Genomic DNA, 25,444 nt, shown 5'->3' with positions numbered 1-25,444 from the left:
ATTATTTTTCATTGTGGCTGCATTTGCTCACCAGTATATCTCGCCATCTAGCATAGTTCCTGGCACACCAAAAGTATTTCTCAATATATGAATGAATGAATGAACACTGTGACAGAAGAAGAGAGGGCGCAGATTAAAACTGCTGCCAATAATCTTCGATGGATAATCCTTTCCAAAGAAAGATGACTATGCTACTAGAGTTACGGGTGGCATGAACAAGAAAACTGGACAACCCATGTCCCATGTCTACTGGCCAGCACTGCTGCCAATGGATACAAGGACAGATAACACTGACGCTTGAAAGCAAGCTCCTTGCTCTCAGACTATAGGTGTCATCTCGTTACCCACCACCATCTACCAGGTTACCAACTGCCAAATTTCAACTGTCAAAACAATATCCTTTTCCAGGAGAGCTAAGAGCCTGATAATTTATTCTGATATACTTATACTCAGGCTGCTACTGACTTTTCATAATTTTAAAAATACTGGGGTAATGTATTCAAAAGTAAAGAACATTATTTCAACACCTGATTTACTCAATTTAACATATGGCTTATATCTAAATGTGTTTGAAAAAGATTATACATTCTCAAATGAATAGAATTATAATTTCCCCTATTTAAGGGTTACATAATTAAATGTAGGCATGTAATTTTTGTGGAAACAGACATAATATCATCTAGAACATCCTAAAATATTCCTGTTGCATCTCCTACTGATATTCTCCTCAGGAAAAAAATAGGAAAAATTAACCTCACGGAGAATCCTCCACGTCTAACACCCTAATTCTTCCTGTGAGAAGTTTGAAAATTCCTTTCTAAAGTCAAAAATTCTTGAGGACTCTCCATTTTATTGTAATTATATTTTCAGCGTTCAGTTGGATGAGAAAACATGTAACAAAAAAGGCTTCTGTAAACCCACTAATGTTCTGAAATGAATAATCACTACAGGGTTTATACTTCCTTCTTGGCTCAGACAGGTAAAGAATCCACCTGCCAATGCAAGAGTTGCGGGTTTGATCCCTGGGTTGAGAAGATCCCTGAAGAAGGAAATTGCAATCCACTCCAGTATTCCTGCCTGGGAAATCCCATGAGCAGAGGAGCCTGGTGGGTGACAGTCCACGAGGTCACAAATAATCAAATATGACTAAAACACACAAATATATGCATCGTATTACTTATTTACAATAAAAATAATGTTTGCAGTGAAAACACATGCTTGCTCATCTAACTCCATTATTTTCACCACAGCTCACAGCCCTTAGGTGGGGGGAACGTTAGGAAAGAGTTTTAAGCATATTTACTGTTATATATTCAGTGGTTCAATATCTCGAAAAATGGAAGGAAGAGGAAAATGGAGTAACTGAGCAGAGACAATCTTAGGCAAAACACACATGCAAAAAAATTTTTTCCCTCTTATATGTACTTTTCACAAGGGAATTATAGACTTGGAGACATTCCAAGAGTTTATCTGAGCTGTTTCCTACAATGCAATGGAACTGTATCTAAATCATTCATAATAGAAATAGCCAGATGATTTAGGGGCATTCAGCAATGAAACAATGCTACTATTTTACACTGGTTTTTAACATATTAAAAAAATAACAGTATTACCTCTCTAGTTATGACTATAGCCATTGAAACTTTTCTACTTCTACTACTTATAAGTGTGTTAAAGAGTACAAAAGTCTAGTCAATCAGAGTCTGTTCACAATAGACCAGCCTACCAGTCAGATCATTTCCTATATAGTAGCCTTTTGCTGATTCAAATTGTACTTCAGCCACAGGGCATTCACTCATGACATTTCTTCCACTCCTTTTATGATAATGGTTTATATCAATCTGGTTTTTGCATGTAAATGTCTTCATTCTTAGAAGAACTCCATCCCACCCTACCTAGTTATGACAAGCATAAGTACCCATTTTAAGAGCTCTTTAGGTTTTGCAAAATGTGGTACGTTGCATTTGTATTTCAATAGAAACATACCCAGATGAGGATGAAAAAGCAAACTTTCTTTGTACAGTACTCATAGGGCTAAGCTATTAAATATTGCTCCATTTGTAGTTAATTTTCCTACATCTTCAAGCTGTAGTTTCCTATATCTTCAAGTTCAAGTTATAGAGCTTCTGGTTTTGTAAGGCATCTTAAATGATTCATAGAGAAACAGCTGCTCCTCTCAGACCAGGTCTATTTGTATAGATTGTGCTGATTCCAGACTTCTGAATCATAAACTCACCTCCTTCTTGATCATGTAATCTGATGATGCTTAAGGTGAGTCTCTATCATGTGATCCTTCCTGACTCAAGTCCTTTACAAAAAAATCCCATTTTGCCTATATCTTTGAAGACTTACGTTTTACTGGTAGAATTTTGCGCTTATTCAACCTCTAAGGTTCAGCTCAGTTCAGTTCAGTCGCACAGTCGTGTCTGACTCTTTACGACTCCATGAAAAACAGCACGCCAGACCTCCCTGTCCATCACCAACTCCCAGAGTTCACTCAGACTCACGTCCATCGAGTCAGTGATGCCATCCAGCCATCTCATCCTCTGTTGTCCCCTTCTCCTCCTGCCCCCAATCCCTCCCAGCATCAGAGTCTTTTCCAATGAGTCAACTCTTCACATGAGGTGGCCACAGTACTGAAGTTTCAGCTTTTGCATCATTCCCTCCAAAGAAATCCCAGGGCTGATCTCCTTCAGAATGGACTGGTTGGATCTCCTTGCAGTCCAAGGGACTCTCAAGAGTCTTTTCCAACACCACAGTTCAAAAGCATCAATTCTTTGGCGCTCAGCCTTCTTCACAGTCCAACTCTCACATCCATACATGACCACAGGAAAAACCATAGCCTTGACTAGACGAACCTTTGTTGGCAAAGTAATGTCTCTGCTTTTGAATATGCTATCTAGGTTGGTCATAACTTTCCTTCCAAGGAGTAAGCATCTTTTAATTTCATGGCTGCAGTCATCATCTGCAGTGATTTTGGAGCCCCCAAAAATAAAGTCTGACACTGTTTCCACTGTTTCCCCATCTATTTCCCCTAAGTGATGGGACCAGATGCCATGATCTTCATTTTCTGAATGTTGAGCTTTAAGCCAACTTTTTCACTCTCCACTTTCACTTTCATCAAGAGGCTTTTGAGTTCCTCTTCACTTTCTGCCATAAGGGTGGTGTCATCTGCATATCTGAGGTTATTGATATTTCTCCCGGCAATTTTGATTCCAGCTTGTGCTTCTTCCAGTCCAGCATTTCTCATGATGTACTTTGCATATAAGTTAAATAAGTAGGGTGACAATATACAGCCTTGACATACTCCTTTTCCTATCTGGAACCAGTCTGTTGTTCCATGTCCAGTTCTAACTGTTGCTTCCTGACCTGCATACAAATTTCTCAAGAGGCAGGTCAGGTGGTCTGGTATTCCCATCTCTTTCAGAATTTTTCACAGTTTATTGTGATCCACACATTCAAAGGCTTTGGCATAGTCAATAAAGCAGAAATAGATATTTTTCTGGAACTCTCTTCCTTTTTCGATAATCCAGTTGATATTGGCAATTTGATCTCTAGTTCCTCTGCCTTTTCTAAAACCAGCTTGAACATCAAGAAGTTCACAGTTCACATATTGCTGAAGCCTGGCTTGGAGAATTTTGAGCATTACTTTACTAGCATGTGAGATGAGTGCAATTGTGCGGTAGTTTGAGCATTCTTTGGCACACAGCGGCAATTTGAGCAGTAGCAACTGTCCAGATAGCAAAATGCATGCCCAATTTCTATACAGCCAGGTTACACAGCATGCTGCAGGGAGAGCTCTGAACTACTCCTGACTCCTTTATGTTGATTGGCAATTCAGGTTCCTCTGTTAATTCCACAATTACTACTAACTGTTGCATATCACAACTCATAAAAGACTATTCCAGGGAGTTTCCTCATTGCCTAGTAGTTAGGACTTGGTGCTTTCACTGCTGTGGCCTAGGTTCCATCCTTGGTTGAGGAACTGAGATCCCACCAACTGCACAGTTCAGAAAAAAAAAAAAGGAACTATGTCCAAGACTCTTACAGAATTATGGGTACTCATTTGTCGAATAAATTAATGAATTAATTTACAGTCTTAGATGAGAAAACCAAAGGACTTGACCTCTTTTCTGTAACCACAGCATTTACAGGCTGCCTTCCACACAGTGTCACCTCGTTTCCTAGAATTTCAGCGTGAAGTCAACATGTCCCAGGAATGGGACACGTGTGTGCAAAACAATACTGTACTGTGAAATATAAGTTGTCAAGCTATTTGTGTGAAACGCTGTAAAATTTTCTTTAATATATAAACTAAAATCAAAGGCAACCTCTGAGTGTCATCCCATGAAGCCATCTGTGGCCACTATGCCCAGGGATGGCTTCCGCCACAGCCACCATCGTGCCACCCTTCACTCTCTCCCTCTGCCTCGTCTAACCAAAATCTGAGGTGACTCTGCACTTACCTAGCCCTTATTATTTTTTTGTATCTTGGTTTCAATAAAAACACGTGGAATACCTCAAGTAATTCCTTTCTCACTCTATGAATACCAATCCAAAGAATGATTTCTAAAGAATTATTAAAGCACATACAAGAATTTACATTATATCCAGTAGGTAGGAATCGATTGAAATTATCATCAGTGCTTTATAGTGTGGGGGGAAATTCTAGCTTTTTAACATTAAGACTATAAATAAAATCGTGGGCAGTGATGGATGCCCTTTTTATATAGCTGGTCAACATTTTTTCATTTCATTTTAATACACAAATTTATGATTTTAAGTTAAATTCTGCATTCAGTTGGCATAAAATATCAGCATAGCTGGAAAGCATTTTTGCATTTTACATGATAATATCTTTACCCTCACATAGTTTGTGGCTTTGAAAATAATTTTAATAATTTGGTATCTTGTGGTTAATACATCAGACTGAAAATATAGGTAACATATACATGTTTATATACATTTAATTATAATCCACCTGAAGCTATACTGAGAAAAAAACCTCTATATAACAAATATATGTACTAGCCCCAGTGATCCACTTCTAGGGAATCTTATATAAACCAAATTCTGGTTTGGCCACTGGACTTAGGCCCTCGGAGTTTTCTGCTACCTCAGGTGCAACTGAATGTAAAATTTTCTATCTGGAATTTCTGTGGCAATTAAAACCCTTAATTCTTTTTTCCCTTTGTACCTTTAGAGGCAATTAATGACTTGGCTTTTGACCAATTTAAAAACAAACACTTCTTTCTATTGTGATGACAGATGTCATTTTTTAGCTCTCAGGTGCCAATGGGAATTGACCCTGATAGTCATAAGCAATAAAGTTTTATATAGATACAATCTGATTTAGTGGAGGAGAATTTTCCATTCAGAAATTCCTTCTAATAAGAAATGACTAGAAAGAACTGATTTTTCATTTTACCAGTGAAACTGCCCTCATTCCAGGCCCTACCACAGTGACATCTCTATTGTACTACCAACTCACCGAAGTGGTGACAGGAGCCATGGGATTGAGCTGTGGTGGCGACTAAGTGAGCCCCATATGTCTGCAATTTTCCAAAGCCACCCCACAGTTGTATGGCAGCTTTACTCAGCCTCATGCGGCGGTCTGTCTGACCTCATCACCACAGAGCAAGACAGGATTTTGTAGAACATTCTTTTTCAGTCTCTTCAAAGAGTACAAGCAAGGACACACAAAAACTAGAAACTGGTTTCTAGGAAATTCAACCTCTCAAAATACAGGTGTTATCTAATGATATAGTCATTCACCAGCTGCTGCTGTATAAATCCAGTAAAAGATGAAGAAAACTAGGGACAAATTAGCACAGTACTTGGGACTAAGGATAAGATTATTAAAGTTACACATCAGCCTACACAAAGCAACAATTTTCTTAAAAAAAAAAAAAAAAAAAAAGAGTTGCTAAGTGTCATCGTCCAGTGAGGCTGCTGGCCACAACTCTTACAGAAACCAACATATACTTCTTCTGTGCCTCTGACAACCCACCCCAGTGATGAGTGCATAGGAGTCGTTGAATTGCATCTCACACTGTTTGCACTGAGATGGCACCAAGCTTTAGAACTAACCATGGCTCTGCGGAGAGGAGGTCAGACCTACTCTCCCTGGGTGGCTTGGTCTGCCCCTGCTGTCAGGACCTGCCCAGGGTTTCATCAGCATCACCTCTGACTCACACTCAGCGTTCAATAGCAAGATGGAGTCGCCAACAATGAAGACCTGGCAGAGGGCCAACCTATTGGTACTAAAGTAAAGCCTGCCACAGTGCAGCAAGCTGGGCCAGACATTTATGGGAAATGGCTGACAGCTGGATAAACAAGCAGCTCCATTTTTGGTGAGCTGCAGCGGAAGCAGAGATGACAGAATAAAGTCTTTAGGTATATGCTTCAGATGATTCTGTGTTATGAGTGGAGGATGAAAAAGCTGGCTTATAACTCAACATTAAAAAAAACTAAGATCATGGCATCTGGTCCCCATTACTTTATGGCAAATAGGTGGGGGAAAAGTGGAAAGAGTGGCAGATTTTATTTTCTTTATCTCCAAAATCACTGTGGATGGTGACTGCAGCCATGAAATTTTTTGGAAAAAAAGCTTTCTTCTTCTTGAAAGAAAAGCTATGACAAACCTAGACAGCATATTAAAAAGCAGAGACATCACTTTGCAACAAAGGTCCATAAAGTCAAAGCTATGTTTTTATTCAGCAGCTATGTATGGATGTGAGAGTTGGACCATAAAAAGGCTGAATGTCAAAGAATTGGTGCTTTTGAACTGTGGTGTTGGAGATGACTCTTGAGAGTCTCTTGGACAGCAAGGAGATCAAAATAAACAATCCTAAAGGAAAACAACTCTGAATATTCACCGAAAGGACTGATGCTGAAGCTCCAATGCTTTGGCTACCAGATGCTAAGAGCTGACTCATTGGAAAAGACCCTGATGCTGCGAAAGATGGAAGGCAAAAGGAGAAGAGGGTGGCAGAGGATGAGATGGTTGGATGGCATCACCAACTCAATGGACATGAGTTTGAACAAACTCCAGGAGATGGTGAAGGACAGGGAAGCCTGGAGCACTGCGGTCCATGGTGTCAAAAAGAGTCTGATACGGCTTATCAGCTGAACAACAAAAACAACAGGCTTCTAGAAAACAGCATCAGATGGGGACATCAACAGATGTCCAAGAAGGCACCAGGCACCAGAAGGGAGAAAGAGGTTGAATGGCAAATCGCATCAGCCCACAAAGCCAGTCATGGAAAAGAGTGAGAAAAGGCTGGTTAGGTGCAGTCCCATTCAGAAATAGTAGGAATTGCTGTGTGTGAGGAGCCACTCTCACCACCCAAGCCACTTAGCGCTGAATTCTGAACCCCACTGAGCAAGGAGAGATCCTTGTTCAGTGAGGAACCTAGAGACTCAAGATAGAGAGGAGCTGTGGGTTTAACTCTGTGGTAGAGTGAAGTAGACAAGACTTGTAAAATTAGGCAATCAGAATATGTGTGTTTTTCTCCCCAACTCCCCCTCTCCCCACCTTACTCTCTGCCTGCATGCCTAAGTGAGTCACTTATGGAACTTGGTTTAGGTTTTAAGGCAATTTGGGTTTTTGAGACATATTTAGCACAGATAAATTCAACGTAGCATCAGGAAGAATTCCCAATTTTTTCCTTTGTGTGGCTTTTCGGAACAACAGAATGAGCCAGGTATGGGCAAATAGCAGTCAGCTGAGATAAGCGGCTGTTCTGGGCACAGATGCCCTCATGCCAGGAAAACAAGAACAAGCATGAGCCAGAAGCAGGAAAACCAAACCCACAAACACAACTCTTGACTTACAGCTGGGAGACAATACTTCCTTTTCTTAGACACCAGGCTCTGCAAACTCCGACTCACAGGAGGGTGGGTGTGCAGTGACCTGGAGAAGGTGGTTGGTGACAGGAGTAAAATTACAGCCTACTCTGCTGGCCCCTTGGTGCCCCTGGGTCACTGCCAGGCCCATCCTGATCCCAAACCATGTGGAAAGTCAGCACATTTAGACTGAATAGCAGGAGACGAGACCTGAGGAGGTTACCAGTGAAACACTTTCTGAAAAAAGAAAAATAACTATTTTTTAAGCATGAGTGAAAAAGAAAAAGTTTCTTTGTTGCTAATTGGAAAGCTCTGCTAGTATTGGCTTACTGAGGAAAATGAGGACAGTCTGGTACACAGCTCTGACGACATGGTAGTGACTGTCGCTTTCCACGAAGGCCCATCACCATACATTGGCGGCCCAAGAGTAAGCTGTTAACCAAAGATCTTATGTATTGGGTTTTGTCCGAGTTGGACCCACATGGGATAGGGAAGGGCGAAAAATGTTGGTACAACCCCAACTGTCAGATTATGGTTCAAAATCATTTTCTTAGAGATAGTGTGTCTACAGGAAAACTTTGAGTAAAGGCAAACCTAGACAGCAAATTAAAAACCAGAGACATCACTTTGCAAAGTCAAAGCTATGGCTTTTTCCAGTAGTCATGTATGGATGGGAGAGTTGGATCATGAAGAAGGCTGAGCTCTGAAGAATTGATGCCTTCGAACTGTGGTGCTGGAGAAGACTCTTGCGAGTCCCTTGGACAGCAAGGAGATCAAAACAATCAATCCTAAAGGAAAACAACTCTGAATATTCTCCAGAAGGACTAATACTGAAGTTCCAATGCTTTGGCCACCTGATGCCAAGAGCCAACTCATTGGAAAAGACCTTGATGATGGGAAAGATTGAAGGCAAAAGGAGAAGAGGGTGGCAGAGGATGAGATGGTTGGATAGCATTACCGACTCAATGGGCTTGAGTTTGAACAAACTCCAGGAGATGGTGAAGGACAGGGAAGCCTGGGGTAAGCTGCAGTTCACGGAGTCCACAGAGTTGGACACAACTTAGCGACTGAACAACAACAAAAGCAAATGAAAGGCTTGAGTCTAAAAACAGGCTTCCAAGAGTAGAAATAGGATACAGGAAGTGGAGAGGTGAAAAAAAAGTATATCAGCCAGGATGGAAAGAGTAGAGAGAGAAGTAGAAAGACTCCAGGGCAGAGACTCTCTAAGGAAAAGCTTTGAGAGAACAGGATTGTGGCTTCCCAGCTTCATCTCAGTTATTGCCTCACACAGCTCACTTAGTGTATCGTGAGACAGGGCTCCCATGTGTTTTTTTCCACTCCCCCAAGCATGGAGAGGTGAGTGAACTATACACAGACTTCTTGCAGCTGTAACCTTAATAGCAGAAATATGTAAGATGGAGACAGAGGTGTTCGTATCTTTTTGTCGTGTTCTGATGTTTCACTTTACTTCTAGCCCAGACTTTCCAACTGTATACCAATCAGGTCCACATCCATGGTCAGCTCTCACTTCCTAGCACAGTGCACTGCATAGGTACGGGTACAAAAAATATTAGCTGAATGATGAATAAAATAGCCCAGTCCACCACAGAAAGCCCTATCTTATCTTTCCTCCCTGATTCTGGTTCCTGGCCCATCATTATCTTCTAAGGAGGACACAATTTACAAGGGGCTGTGTAATTACTGGGAACTCCAGTTGATGGAACAGACTGGCTGTGAGGGACTATGCAGTTGAATTGAATAATCTTCACTGACTGTGACAGACCCTGAACTAGGCAATGAGGGTGTTCAGATGAATAAGACATGGTTCCTGTGGTTGAGGAGCTCACCATCAAAGGAGGAGACAGACGAATAAGTTGAAAATAACAATTCAATTTATTGAATTGAATTGAATACATCATAAAAATATGATGTATTGGGATACAGGTAAGAACCAGGGCTGCAGGCCAAGGAAAAGGGGTACCTCACCCGAATGAGAAGGTGTTGGCCTCAGTCCCACAGAATAGAACTGCTCACAAGATAACTGTGCAGCTTGGGACTTGGGCTGATTTCAATGGCATCACCACCTCCAGCTGTCTCAGGTCTTATCTCCCTCTTTTCTCAGTGGCTCCTACTTTTGGTCTTTCCAACATGACACATGTTTTTCAACTCTATGTCCTCAAGCTGCTGGCTGAGCTTTTTTATCCTTTTACTGTCAAAGCACAGCCTATACTTTCCTGCATTTGTTTCCTACCCTGCCATTCTCCCCGACTCCAGTACTCTTGCCTGGAGAATCCCATGGACAGAGGAGCCTGGTAGGCTACAGTCCATGGGGTCACGAAGAGTCCGACACGACTGAGCGACTTCACTTTCACTCATTGGAAAAGGAAACGGCAACCCACTCCAGTGTTCTTGCCTGGAGAATCCCAGGGATGGAGGAGCCTGGTGGGCTGCCGTTTATGGGGTCGCACAGAGTCGGACACGACTGAGCGACTTAGCAGCAGCTGCTGCCATTCTCTACCTACCTTTGATGTGGCCTCCTTATCACCAAATTCAATAACCCTCACTCACTTTACACACAGTTGACTCTGTTAACTACCACCCTACAAGTTGAAACTTTCATCTCTTTCAATTCAGTTCAGTTGTTCAGTCATGTCAGACTCTTTGCAACCCCATGGACTGCAGCATGCCAGGCCTCCCTGTCTATCACCGACTCCTGGAGTTTACTCAAACTCATGTCCATTGAGTCAGTGGTGCCATCCAACCATCTCATCCTCTGTCATCACCATCTCCTCCCACCTTCAATCTTTCCCAGCATCAGGGTCTTTTCAAATAAGTCAGTTCTTCACATCAGGTGGCCAAAGTATTAGAGTTTCAGCTTCAGCATCAGTCCTTCCAATGAATATTCAGGACTGATTTCCTTTAGGATGGACTTGCTGGATCTCCTTGCAGTCCAAGGGACTCTCAAGAGTCTTCTCCAACACTACTGTTCAAAAGCATCAATTCTTCGGCGCTCAGCTTTCTTTATAGTCCAACTCTCCCATCCACACATGACTACTGGAAAAAACCATAGCTTTGACTAGACTGACATTTGTTGGCAAAGTATTGTCTCTGCTTTTTAATATGCTGTCTAGGTTGGTCATAACTTTTCTTCCAAGGAGCAAGTGTCTTTTAATATCATGGCTGCAATCACCATCTACAGTGATTTTGGAGCCCAAGACAATAAAGTCTCTCACTATTTCCTCATCTATTTGCCATGAAGTGATGGAATCAGATGCCATGAGTGTTAGTTTTCTGAATGTTGAGTTTTAAGCCAACTTTTTCACTCTCCTCTTTCACTTTCATCAAGAGGCTTTTTAGTTCTTCTTCACTTTCTACCATAAGGGTCGTGTCATCTGCATATCTGAGGTTACTAATATTTCTCTCAGTAATCTTGATTCCAGCTTGTGCTTCATCCAGCCAGTGTTTCTCATGATGTATTCTGCATATAAGTTAAATAAGCACAGTGACAATATATAGCCTTGACGTACTCCTTTCCTGATTTGGAACCAGTCTGTTGTTCCATGTCCAGTTCTAACTGTTGCTTTCTGACCTGCATACAGATTTCTCAAGAGGCAGGTCAAGTGGTCTGGTATTCCCATCTCTTTAAGAATTTTCTTCTCCTTCAGTCTCTTCCCTTTGCTTCAATTGGTACCAATTCCCTTTCCTATCCCCCTACTGGGAGTGTTCCCCAGTGAACAGCCACAGGGACCTCACCTATGTCTAGAGTTCAAACTCCTCTCCATGCTGATGACACACATATCTTTTTCTCTAGTTCCAATCCTTCACTTTACTTCTAGCCCAGAATTTCCAAGTGTATATCAATCAGGTCACATGCATGGTCATCTCTGTCTCAGAGCATCTCTAGCACAAAGCATTGCATAGGTATGAGCACAATAAATAGTATTAGCTGAACAATGAATGAATGAATGATAAAAGAAATAAAGAGCCATACCCCACTGAAGGCCCTACCTTGACTTCCTTCCTGACTTCCTAGCTTATGGTTGTCTTCCAGGAAGTAGGCAATTTGTAGTTACAGAGGAGTCTCATGTACAAAGCCTGGTCATGGATCTTTGTAATCACAGAGAAAGTGGTATAGTTGTCTTATGCCCCCACCAATGTCTTTTCAAGAACTCATTTTCTTTTTTGGTGAAATGGAACAAAAATTATCGGCCCTGTGGTAAGTATTATTACTCACAGTAACGCTGTTCTGTCTTGTAGTTGATTGGCACCAGGACTAACACTCAGCCTCAACATGTCCTTTCCCATGATTTTTAACCTCAAAACAACAGCAAACACAACAATAATAGCACTTGCTATGTGCCAGGCACAGTGCTGTGGTAAGTATTATGTATGCATTATCTTTCTAAATCTTCTCAAAAATCCTATAAGGCAGAAAACATTTTATAGCAGAGGAAACAGAGGCTTAGGGAGGTTGAAGCGACTCGCTGAAAGGTAACTGGCTCAGGGACATGGAAGTGAAAACATCTACTCTTAATCACTTCAGTACACAGCCCCTCAGGTCTACTGGATCCAATTCTAGAGGGCTTGAGTGGTTCACACCTACAAATCATTGAGTGCCTGTACATGCTAAGCATTGTGGGACTCAAAGGTTTAAAAAGATCAAGTCCATGATCTCAAGGAGTTTGTAGTCTAGAGGAAAAGCATCAAGATGAGACTGATGCCTGGAAAGTGAAATGAAACTCTCAGAAGAAAGGGTAGCATTCACACAAAGCACACAGTTCAGTATTACAGGTCCCTGCCCTTGAAGATCCCAGCTGCTGGAGTTCTGCCTATGCAATGTTTCATATTTAGCTTCCCCTCCTCTTTGATCAGGCTCCTCTGTCTTTCTAAAGCTCATACTATACATATAATTTCCATTCAAATTCAAAATCTTTCCGATTATTGTAGTGAATGCAATGTTATTCAAGGATTTTTTTTCTAAAAGAGCACCTATCTGACATGCATTTTTAATTTTATGTGCAATATGCAAATGTCATCACTGTAGTTGTTAACCGCAGTGCAGGATTGCAATTAACTATGGAGCTGTGCATTTTAGTTATATGCTAATGCTAATGAGATTTTCATAAAGCAAGTCCAATTACCAGCCCTATTTTTTAGCTGCAAGAGCTAGTGCAAAGCAAAGGTGTTGACTTCCTTTGGAATAAATTACCCTTTGTCCTTGGCTCCTTCATCATATTCAATCATCCTAAAAAGTAACTCCTGCTACTTTGAATATTTTATCCTGCCTTGCTCTACAGTGCCATATTAATGGAGACTGTGGGCAAGATTGTTTAGAAACCAATTTACACTGCACAGGCAATAGGAAAACTTCCTCCCAATGTAAACTGCACTAGCAGAGGAGCAGAGCTTTGAATAAAGTAAACAGGACCTGAAGGAGACTAAAGACTCAGACAGTGAGTTAGCAAAAATAAACCACAAGAGAGCACATACATGATGTTATCGTGGAGTGAGGAAGTTGCACACTATTAACGGGAATTTAAACTCAGATTTATGATCAGATGTGTTACTGGTTGATAGTCTTAAAAGGATAGTTAGTCTTTCTTTCATTCATTCATTCCATTCATTCAAAACACAATTTTTGGGTTTCTGTGTGCCAGACACTGAACTAGGTAGGCACTGAAGGTTCACATATGAATAAGATGGTGGTCGGGAGACTGAGGGAGTTAGAAGTGAAAGGAAACATTCATGTTCTGTATGGTTGATTCTTTTACAAAAAGAAAATGTTTATGAATTACTTGGTCAATGAAAGAATGATTAAGCCTTTGGCGAGCTTATAGTCAAATAGAAGGACACTAACACATCAAGTAATTTTGCAGTCAAGTATGGTACATGTTATTAGACTTATTCAGAGAGGACAAACTGAAGGAAAACGTCAGTTGGAAGAAGGGAAACAAGAAGAAGTTGGAAGGCGGACAAGAAGCTTCACAAATGACAAGAAGTTTCTTGAACTGAGCCCTGAAGGTGAATGTGTATTTCTTATTAATAGAAGGATGGGGTTGCAAGTCAGTCCAGAAAAGAACAACAAAAAGAAAGAGCAGATTTGAAATAGCACAGGTTACTGCAAGCAGTTCAGGGTAACTGGAGGCACAGGGTGTGAGATGGACAGAGGTGAAAGATGGCATCAGGATCAGCCACTGTGGGTTTTAAGTAGCAGAGTGAACAATCAGGTTTGCCTCTCAAAATTACTACTTGGGCAGCAAAGCAGGAGGAGGTCAGGTGGGGGAGGTAAACCAGCTACCCCCATTTCCTTTTTGGCCAACTTTTGAAGAATATTTTTTGAGAATCTTTTCTCGGTTCAACTCAGACTCAGACAAACAATCAGGTTATATTTTCCATCAAGAAGGTGTTTTCTGTGCCCCTGTGGAAAGAAATCACACAAAAGCCCTCTTTTTAATATTTTCAAAATATCAGGACGCAAAAAGAACGAAAGCTTGATGCTGCTGATGTGTAGTTTGAGTATCGTTTCTGCTCTGGATCAACTTCTAAACAAGGTAAAAGGAGCACAGAAACTAAAGCACAAGAGAAGAGAAAAGAGAGGATGATACAATTTTGCTAAAAACCGACCAGAATTACATATAGGTAATAGAGCAACGTTTTCTTCTTTTCACACTCAACACTCCCCTGCTCTCCCTCAACACCTATTAATATCATCTCTGTGAGGAAGAGGAAAGCCAGGAATTGGGAAAGGACATGGCTTTTCCAGAGGTAAGCTGATGGAAGCAGACTAATATATAATCAAGGTTGGGAAGAAGACAGAAGTTCTTTCAGTACCATGGGCTTCCCTGGTAGCTCAGAGGGTAAAGAATCTGCCTGCATGTGGGAGACCTGGGTTCAATCCCTGGGTCAGGAAAATCCCCTGGAGAAGGGAAAGGCTACCGTCTCCAGTGTTCTTGCCTGCAGAATTCCATGGACAGAGGAGCCTGGCGGGCTACAGTCCATGGGGTTGCAAAGAGTTGGACACTACTGAGCTGAGTGATTAACACTTTTCAGCCTAAAAATAAAGTTATTTTAGCATAAAAAAATTTTAAACACGTCCTAAGAGTGTGGTTTGAGAATCTGAGAGAAGCATTATACCTGTGTGGATGAGAAATTTGAATGATTTAAAGAAGGTAAAAATGACTTACAGAAGTTCTAGCTACTCAGCCATTACATAAGCATCATTCTTAAAATATAACTGCAGGAGTTCCAGTGATCACATTCATATTTCCAGGAATCTGGATGGAGAAACAGACTAGAGGAACAGGGCAAAGGATATGTGCCCACTGTCTTTTAAAAAGCTTCCTAAATGCCTCCATACTACAATTCTACTTATATCTCATTGACCAGAAATTAGTTGTATTTCCACAGGATAAGCAGATGGATAGGCCTCTAGCAGAAAAGTTTTATTCCACTGTAACAAGACCAGAAGATTAAACATCTCAGTACAGAGACAATAAATGTAGTGATGGGAAATTGAGTCATTTCCATCAGATTTCTTCTATTTTAATTAAAGATGAAGTAAAGTTATCTCCTGAGAATGACATGGTAAGAATTAATGACAAGGAAGAAGTTTGAGCAAGCAGATAGAGAGTTCATCCAAGACTGGGGTTTTGCAAGGTAACTTCAATGGAAGGACCAAGAGTCAAGGGAATTTAGAATATGGACAATATATTCTGGATAGAAGGAAACTCAAGAAAGGAATGGCTGATGGATAGGCAGAAAGGACAGAGGAGAATTGAAATGAGTAAGCAGGAAGGATGTGAGAAGGTGGTCAGACAGGAAGTTGTCTGTCGTTGCTATTTCAGAAAAGGAGAAGTTTCAGGTGATATTCAGGTCCAGGGTGAAGCTATGGCACCGAAAGACAGGGATAGAGCAGGGAATGGTCACTGAAAGATGAGGAGGTCAAATAATTGAATTGTCAATGGTTAGATAGTCCACACAGAAGGATCAGCAAAAAACCAAAAGAGAACAACATCAACATCATATTAATAGATATGAACTGTAAAGACACAGGAATCCTAATGTAGATTATTGATGATCTAACCAATAGCCTTCCCTCATCCTTCATCGTTTCCTTTTTTTTGGGGGGGGGGGTGACAGAGCCTCTGTTCCCCACAGAGGCTATATACATGGGTTTATGATACATATCCAGCCAACAGGATTAGCAGGCACCATACTGGTGGTAGGGGTGTTACATACTGAATGTTCGTGTTCTCTCAAAATTTGTATGTATAATTCTAACATCCCCTCCACCACCATCACCATGTATTAGGAAGTGAAGCCTCTTGGAGGTAATTAAGTCAAGAAGGCAGACACTTTCAAATGAGGTTAGTGCTCTTATAAGAAAAAAAAAAATGTGATTGAGAGAAATTTTCTCTCAGCCACATAAGGAAATAACAAGATTCAACTGTCTGCAAATCAGGAAGTGATTTCACCAGATACTGGGTCTGCCAGTGCTTTGATCCTGGACTTCCCAGCCTCCAGAATTGTGAGAAATAAATGCTTGTTGTTTACGCCACCCAGGCTATAGTATTCTGACAGTCGGAACCGGCTAAGACGGTGCGCTTCTGAGAAAAGAATTTCTCCCTGTTAAGAAACTGTAGATGAGGAGACACTGCCCTTTGTATCTTTGGATATTGTAGGTAAGCCAAATAACAATATTTAGAAATATCAGGTGCTAATCCCTGGAATTTATACATGTGAGTTTTTATGGGCAAAGAATCTTTGCAGATATAATGAAGGCTAGGACATGAGATGGGGAGATGATCCTGAATTATCCAGGTGGGCCCTAAATGCAATCACACGTGTCCCAATTTTAAGAAAGAGGCAGAAAGGAATTTGATACAGAAGAGAAAGAAAGACACACACAGAAGAAAAGGCGATGTGAAGATGAAGGCAGGGACTGGAGTAATGCAGCCACAAGCCATGGAATAGTGACAGCCACCAGAAGCTGGAAGAGGCAAGGAACAGATTCACACCTAGAGCATTTGGAGGGAAGATGGCCCTGCCAACACCTTGATTTCAGCTCAGTGATACTGACTTCAGATTTCTGGCCTCCAACAAGTGACAGAATAAATTATCATAGCTTAAGCCACCAAGTCGGTGACAATTTGTTACAGCCATAGGAAATTCATACTGAAATAGCTGTGAGGGATGTCATATTTGGAGTTACGGCAGCCATCTTGTGACCATGAAGAAACAAGTTAAAGGATAAACATGTGGAAGACGACAAAGTAGAAATACGGAAAGAGTTGCTGAATTAGCCAGAATGAGATTTCTTATAATGTGAGATTATGAACTTCCTTTGTAACTCTATACATTAATTAGTATGAGTCTATCCAAAAGGATGGGGGCAGTCATGGTTGGGAAGCTGCAGTTGAGTAACAAGGAAGGGACTTGCCCCGCTTTTCAACTCTGAGAATACACATAAAATTCCACATAAAAACGTGGAAAATGAACAGCTCCCATTTGAATGGGAAGCAGAACTGATAACTCAGGGGAGAGCCAGAAAATGTCTAGGGAAGAGGGAGGCATAGGGGCATTTGTTACACAGCAGACTTTTTAGAGGACAGTTAAGTGTTTAGGAAAAAGGGGAGGAGTGGAAAATGTTCTTAGAAAAGGATTATGTGAATCAGTACAGAGCACTATTGTAATAAGATTATATATAGGGTATAGATAGAGTGGAGAATAGGGAGAGACTCACACTTTGGACAGTGACCAAAGAAAATAGGTATAAAGCTTATCCAGCCCCAGGGCTGCCAAGAAAATGTTTCTATCAATACTGAGGCCAAAGTGCTCTTTAAACTTAAGCGTTCAGAAAGTTTTTCTGTGGAGTTTGTCAAACATTCCCAGGCCCCAGATCCTTACAGAGCAGATCTTGGCAGGGCCCAGAAATCTGCATTAGTAGTGAACATCCCACAGGATTCAACTGCAGTTGATCTAGGACCACACCCTGTCCTGAGCAGTGGCTTTCAAATGTCTCTCACTATAATCTACATTAGAAATAAATGTAGCATAAGGCACGTACACACACACAAGGTGAAACAATCTGGCTTAAGATCATAGAATTTCTTTTTACATAAAGCTGATGGCTGGTGTCCCTGGTCAAGTAAGTGACTCTTGTGGGTGGCATTCCTTCCAATGATGACTCAGGGACCTAGGCTGCTTCACACTGTGGCTCTGACATCTTGTGGCTTCGAGGTGGCCCTGGTGTCATCCACCAGATATATGGAAGGAAGAAACTGGGAAGCCTACGTGGGCGAGTTCCACGTGCCACAGATCACCCTGGATGTGCTACCACAGCCAGACCTCAGTCACCTGGCTGGTTGTAAGGGAGACTGGGAAGCGGGCGGAGCTCCCAGTAAGCACTGTCAGACTCTCCACTTTTAACTAAAAGCAAAAGCTCACAAAATAATACTTACTCCTACCACATGCAATGTCCTCTGATATTTTTCTGTTTTGTTCTATTTCATTCCATTTTCTTTATTTTTAAAAATGCCAGCCTCCCCAGCTAACATGTTCTATTAAACAATCTACCATTTAAGAAGCATTGTCCCGGAGCCTGTCTGCATCTGTCCAAAAGTGGGTGGGTGGCCCCATGATTTGAGGAGCTCTGTTTCCTCTGAGTACATTCAGGACCCCTCCCCCCACCAGTCAGGCACACAGCATGTGTTCAGTCAGGGGTCACTGTTATTGCTCCCATGACTTAGTGGTGAAAAGGAGGGAATACAGAAAAAATACAACAGCTCCTCTTCCCTGAAGTTGTACAACTTTACAATTAAGCATAAAACGGTCTCTTGGGTATTTTGGGTTAAGACTTTAGAACTGAAACTTGTCACTGGTGTAAGATGCAGGAGGAAAAAGGGAGGGAAATTGTCTATAAATTAAGGGAGGACAGAGAGATGTTCAGCTTGCTTACTATGTGGTTGGCTTTCTCCCCACGGTCACATAAGCCACAATTCACAAGTTCACAATGTTAACTTCACCGGGTTTGAAGTGTCAGAAACCCCAAACTGTAGAGGTTTTCCTAGAGGTTTCTTACTCTTTCCAATCTAGATTGACTTGGATGATTAGTTTTTGGATAAATGACCCTCACCTGTATTTCAGAAGCTTCAAGTTAGGAGATGGGGCAGGAAAGTGAGCCTAACTCCAACTCCTCCACCAGCACCTGCAGTTTCCTGCCCTTCCTGCTGTCTCAGACCTTGGTTTGATCTGGGAGGAGAAAAGGAAGAGAAAAGAGGACTCGGAAAATGTGGGGAGAATGGGAAATGGAAGGGAGAGAGAGGGTAGAAGAGAGGAGAAGGGGCATTGGGGAAGCCTACTTCAGAGCAATTTTTACTGGCTGAAGAGAACGCAGTGTAAACTACTCTTCACTTTTTTTCCCCACCTTAAGCATGGATTTAGGAACAACCAACCAGAGGATGCAGGAAATTTCAGAATTCACTCAGTTTTTTGAGAAATGAAAAGTACCTGAGGAAAATGCTAAATGTCATTCAAGCATCATAGAATAAAGACAGCTCATTCTAGACATGTTAATATGAGGACTGAAAATTAGAAAGAGGCAGCTGTTGGGAAAGTCAGTGAGGGGTGCTAAGCCAGACAAGAGACCTGGAGCAGCTCATAGACCATCCTTTCTCTGGGGTAACTTTAGCCCTCAGAGGGCCTGTAGAGGTGAGACTAGAGTCCATCTTTCTATTTTTAATTCATAGTGTAGAGATAAGAGTTAAATATAAAGCAGATTAAGACTTCCCTTAAATCTCCTCTCCAAAAGAAAAACTGGAATTAATCTACAGGGGACTACTCTGTGGATGGCTCAGTACCATCATTTTCTAAGAATAAAATTGGAAGCAGAAAACTGTGTCCTTATCCTTTGACATCCAAGAATTATTGCCATCAAAGTACTACAGCCCATGAAATTACTTTCCAGGTTATACTCATTATATTGAGCATTTTCATTCTGTAGACCTGTGGTTTTAATGGAAAAGAAAAGAAGAAAAAAAAAGAAACCCTCACTTCATAAGACAACTGTTCCCATATACTGGCCCATTAATAGGTTGCTAATGCATGTGGAAATCATTATAAAATCACAAATGCTGAACTGAGAAGCAGATTTCAAACACTGATCGGCCTGGGCTTGTTGTGAAGTTTGGACCGTGAGAGCGTTGGATTCAGATAAGTGAACTGTAGCCTATATTCCCTACACCCTGCAGCTAATGAGGCACTCAATTACAGGCTGTGATTTTTTTTTTAACTTTTAATCACATTATATATTACCTTTATGGATTAGACATTACACAGGATGCTAACCTGGCTGCTAGAGTCTTCCTCAGTGGATGTGTTAAGCAGATAACACAGATGCAGCAGAACAATGAGATTAAGTGTGAGGGCTCTGGAGCAGGGGGCCTGGGTTTGAATCTGAGCCCCACCAATGACTCACTGTGTGACCTTGGGCAAGTTGCTTAATCTCTCTGTGCCGGAGTTGCCACTTGTGTAGAGGGAAGATAATAACAGTCCATGCCTCAAGTAAGGATTAATTGAGAAAATGTATGCAAAGAACTAAATCAGTTCCTGGCATTGTGGAGAGCACTCACCAGCAGCTGGGGTTTATCAGTTTCATGGTGCTGGAGATGCAAGAGAAATGAATGTGGAATGGCTGTGCACTCTGGTGGTGTAGTCCAAACTGCTGAGGCATATAGAGTCCTTATGACATCTCAGGCCTTGTCCTGTAAAAGAAGAAAAACCAGTCGACTTTCACTGATGGTCTTCTGTGTATCCAAAGTCACTGTAATGCACTGGGCCTTGCGTGGCATGTAATGCCTCAGTGTGTGCATTTAGATCCGTCCAAGTCAGGGGGCTTCCCAGGTGGCACTAGTGGTAAAAATCCCACCAGCCAATGCAGGAGACGTAAGAGACTCAGGTTTAATCCCTGGGTCAGAAGATCCCCTAGAGGAGGAAATGGCAACCCACTCCACCATTCTTGCCTGGAGAATCCCATGGACAGAGAAGCCTGGCAGGCTACAATCCACGGGGTCACAGAGTCAGACACGACTGAAGTGACTCAGCATGCACACACAGGAAGTCATGATGCTTTTCTGAACAATTCTCTCTGTGTGGTGCTTTCAGAGACACAGAAGAATTATAAAGAAGGTAAAACTCTGTCCATGATAAATGAAGACTGTGCTTAGTCGCTCAGTTGTGTCTGACTCTTTGTGACCCCATGGACTGCAACCCTCCAGGCTCTTCTGTTTCCAGGCAAGAATACTGGAATGGGTTGCCATGCCCTCCTCCAGGGGATCTTCCCAACGCAGGGATTGAACCAGGGTCTCCTGCACTGCAGGCGTCTGAGCCACAAGGAAAGCCCATTATATAAAGACTGGTTAGAGAGATTCTGTTTAACTAGGAAATACAGCAAACTCTTTATGGGGCCTAATATGAGAAGCAACTTTATGTATGAAGAGCAACTTGGATGCAAAGGTGGGTAAGAACCGATCTTTGCTTTCAACTTTGCAATCAGCAGAAGGATAGAGTTAAGACATAAGGCTGAGAGAGTTATGTCTATCAAAGCAGAACAAACTGATTGTTACAGAGTCTCTGAAGAGGAAACGACAAAGACGACACACACTAATGAAATTCTCAAATGTGTTCTATTGCTAATCGAAGAGCAGCACACGCTAATTCATTTCACAAATACTTATCTATCATTTTCCAGGAACAATTCTTAGTGTTGGGGTTGTGTCACTGACTTTCTAATGGACAAAAAGACAATTAACAAAACAAAGTCCCAAAGTACATCTGTACATACATACACACACACACACACACACAGAGAATATGTTAAAGTGTGAGTATTGTACAGAAAATAAAGCAGGATAAAGTGTTGAGGAGTGATGAGGAAAGAGATGCTTTATGACAAGTGGCTAACTGTGAGGTAAAGATAAAACATGCAAAAGAAATTAGAGAAGGTAAGATGTGGATATTTGGAGAAGGCAATGGCAACCCACTCCAGTGCTCTTGCCTGGAAACTCCCATGGATGGAGGAGCCTGGTAGGCTGCAGTCCATGGGGTCGTGAAGAGTCAGACACGACTGAGTGACTTCACTTTCACTTTTCACTTTCATGCATTGGAGAAGGAAATGGCAACCCACTCCAGCGTTCTTGCCTAGAGAATCCCAGGGATGGAGGAGCCTGGTGGGCTGCCGTCTGTGGGGTCACACAGAGTCGGACACGACTGAAGTGACTTAGCAGCAAGATGTGGATATGGGCTGAAAGCACTGTGGGAAGATTTTGCGGCCTGGGAAGGACACCGTAGAAGGAGTGGCGAGCTGGTCCTTCCAGGCCTGGGACAGGGAGAGCAGAGTGCTGCCAGAGGAGAGGCAGGGGCAGCCTGGAGGCATGGGCACCAGCAGGCAGGATGGGTGGGGGCAGATTACCATGGGCCTGGTAGGGGGCCACGGGGACTGTACGGTGTAAGTGTCAAGAGCTCCTGCAAACTGCCTGGGAAACACCAGCAGTTTTAGTTTCACATCAGCTGGTGAACGGGGACCAGAGCCTCAGGACCACGTTGAGGCCTGGAGATATCAGAGCACCTTCTCTTTCTCTCATCACTGTATTATTAAGAAGCTCAAAAACGCCTCTCTCCATGTGATAGAGAAAAGGCCATCTGCAGCCTCACGTCCGCATCCTCTGTGCTAGTCATGTGCAGGAGCTGCGTGCTCCCAGCGCCAGCTTATGCTTTGTTTCAAGGAAGCCTGAGCATCACTTCAGCACTTCGGCCAGTGGTGGGGGGCATTATACGCGGAGTGATAAACACATAGAGAAGAGGATGTCTCCAAAGGAGAGGAAGCTGGGGTGGGGAAACGTCCATCAACAGGGCTGCACTTCCATGCCTGAGCCTTAGTTTTCCTGCCTCTTCCTTCAAGGACACAGAGACTGGCTTCAGTAGCCTTCCCTGTCCCCCTGAGGTTGCAGCCTCAAATTTCTATGGGTCATGCAATCAAACAAAGATATCTTTTAAAAATACATATAAGCATGAAAACAACTTTGAATGAGAGTTTAAGGAGGACCATTCATTCATACCTTGAGCTATCTGGGGATATTCAGAGGCCTTTTGTAATAATTATGTCTCTGTTTCTGTGGGTTGAGTTGGCTGAAATCCTAAAGGGGACAAAATAGTCTGTATGAAGTAAATATAATTCCTTAATGTAAAATCAAAAGGTCAGGTGTATCAGGTGAGTTTGCCTTACTTGGAGACTTGAAGGAGGCAGTTTAATTCAGGGTATGTGTAAAATATGTTATTCTTTTTTTTGGTAATCAAATCAGCCTAAAAGTCAGTATTTCTGACATACAGACTCTCTCCCATGACTAGCTCCCTAGAAAGCCCATAACTTTCCTCGAACTGACCTATTTTGTTTCAATAACCAGCACATTCTATGCCCCATTGATGTAAAACTGCTATTTAGAAGTTTGTTAATTCACTTACTGTATTTAACAAATATACTGAGCACCCAATATGCGCTAAGTACAATGCCAGGTGCTAGGGATTCAGAGGAGGACAAGACAGGTAAGCCATTGCCTTCCTATATGGAAGGTGTAAGCCACAGTTCTTCAGCCTTCTTAGATGGGCTTCTCTAAACTCCAGCTGAGAAATTCTGCCTCTAAGAGCTGTGTTGTCATTAGTTCTCTTTTAGACACTGCATCTTATTTCAGCAATCAAGTCATTAATCACAGAGCAGGGAAATATTCCGTGATTCATATTTTCAGAATATTATAAAACATTTATAAAATCAGAATATAAGATGAATATTGTGAATAAGCAAAAACAGCTTTGAAATTCCCTGTAAGACGGTACCAAACTGGAAACCAACACATGCTCAGTTCAGTCACTCAGTCATATCTAACTCTTTGCCACCCCATAGACTGCAACACTGGAGAAGGCAATGGCACCCCACTCCAGAACTGTTGCCTGGGAAATCCCATGGATGGAGGAGCCTGGTAGGCTACAGTCCATGGGGTCGCTAAGAGTCGGACATGACTGAGCGACTTCACTTTCACTTTTCACTTTCATGCATTGGAGAAGGAAATGGCAACCCACTCCAGTGTTCTTGCCTGGAGCATCCCAGGGACAGAGGAGCCAGGTGGGCTTCCATCTATGGGGTCGCACAGAGTTAGACATGACTGATGCAACTTAGCAGCATCAGCAGCAGCAGACTGCAACACGCCAGGCTTCCCAGTCCATCACCAACTCCTGGAGCTTGCTTAAACCCACATCCATCTAGTCGGTGATGCCATTCAACCATCTCGTCCTCTGTTGTCCCCCAACACATGCTATATCTGAGTAAATCTAACTTAGTGTTTTCTCTGACTTTGGTTAGGCACTAAAGTAAAGGGTTGACTTTCATTTAGGGGCAATATTGTTGATAAAAACAACATATCTTTAAAACACAAGAACTGCATTCAGCATCTGGTAACTGGGGACTGATTTAGAGAACAGTAGATCAGTGTGTAGGCTGATTTGAAATAGTCATGAATGAGTTCTGTTTGCTTCTAATAATTCTAATGGCAATACAGCTCTCAATCATCAAGTCAAAGGCATCCATGGCATCAGAAGTCTGAAAGCAGCCTCACCCCCTGCCCCTCAGTCCATGTACTCCACTATTCAGGGGAGAAAAACTGAGGGTTCCTTCATCCACGAGGAGGATGAAGACATGCTGAGAGGGCCATTGGACCCAAAGAGGCCTGGGTTAGATCAAGGGCAATGTGCAGAATATGAACATGGAGCCTGGACTGCTAACCATCAGCAGTAAGATGCTGTTACAAAGTCCACAAACTAAAGAAGAGAAGTCACGTCTCAGTCGAGGTCAGCAAAGACCAGAGAACACTTGGACAAGACCTGTAACTTGGGTCTTCCCTGAGTAGAAGGATGGTGAAGGGAAGAATACTACTGGTGTCCAAGTATGTGACCAAAGAGACTAAGTATAAAACTAGAAGTGACGGAGTTAATTTTAAATAACAAAGTTTACATTGCCTACCAAAAATGAGGGCTTGAGGCCTAAGTTGTGTTCAGTTATGAAAAAAACAAAGTCACATTTCTATGTATATAAATGGTCTACACATTGTAAGTCAGCTACACCTGTCTCGCAGGTCCGTCTCTCTAACACAACCTCAGTAAGTAGACTGTCAGAAAGAATCACCAGTACAATTTAAATGGTTGCTCTTGTGTATTGAGAGAAATATATACTGAGTTTTCATAAATTAAATGCATGAAGACTCCATCTACCCATGCTCTTTGTTCCCCATTCCAACAGCTCTCATAACAGTAGGCTCAAAGAACACAACAGTCTGCTTGGATAAACATCGCAGTGTATATCCACCAATACTCACATCCAAACTCTCCAAGCACAGGAGAAATGAGAAATTTCATTTATTTATGCTTAATATCCTTCTGGGTTTAAATGAGACGAAATTCTTTTATCACCTGGAATCTAGGCATTTCTTACTTTAAAAGCTACTCTAGGACTTCCCTGGCGGTCCAGTGGCTGGGACTCCACACTCCCAATGCA

General features: G+C 42.1%; 1 long non-coding RNA gene across 1 annotated transcript in view; it reads right to left on the bottom strand.

Moving 5' to 3' along the window:
* Positions 1-25,444, bottom strand: part of LOC138991447 (uncharacterized) — a 95,115-nt gene that overhangs the window by 20,340 nt on the left and 49,331 nt on the right. Inside the window, exon 2 of the long non-coding RNA XR_011467389.1 lies at positions 20,478-20,609. This is a non-coding gene — a long non-coding RNA (uncharacterized lncRNA). The remainder of the gene's footprint in view (positions 1-20,477; positions 20,610-25,444) is intronic.

The sequence above is a fragment of the Bos mutus genome, chromosome 17, assembly GCF_027580195.1.
Source record: "Bos mutus isolate GX-2022 chromosome 17, NWIPB_WYAK_1.1, whole genome shotgun sequence".
Classification (NCBI taxonomy): domain Eukaryota; kingdom Metazoa; phylum Chordata; class Mammalia; order Artiodactyla; family Bovidae; genus Bos; species Bos mutus.
Note: the sequence above shows the minus strand (reverse complement) of the source record. Positions and strands in the feature narration are given on the sequence as shown.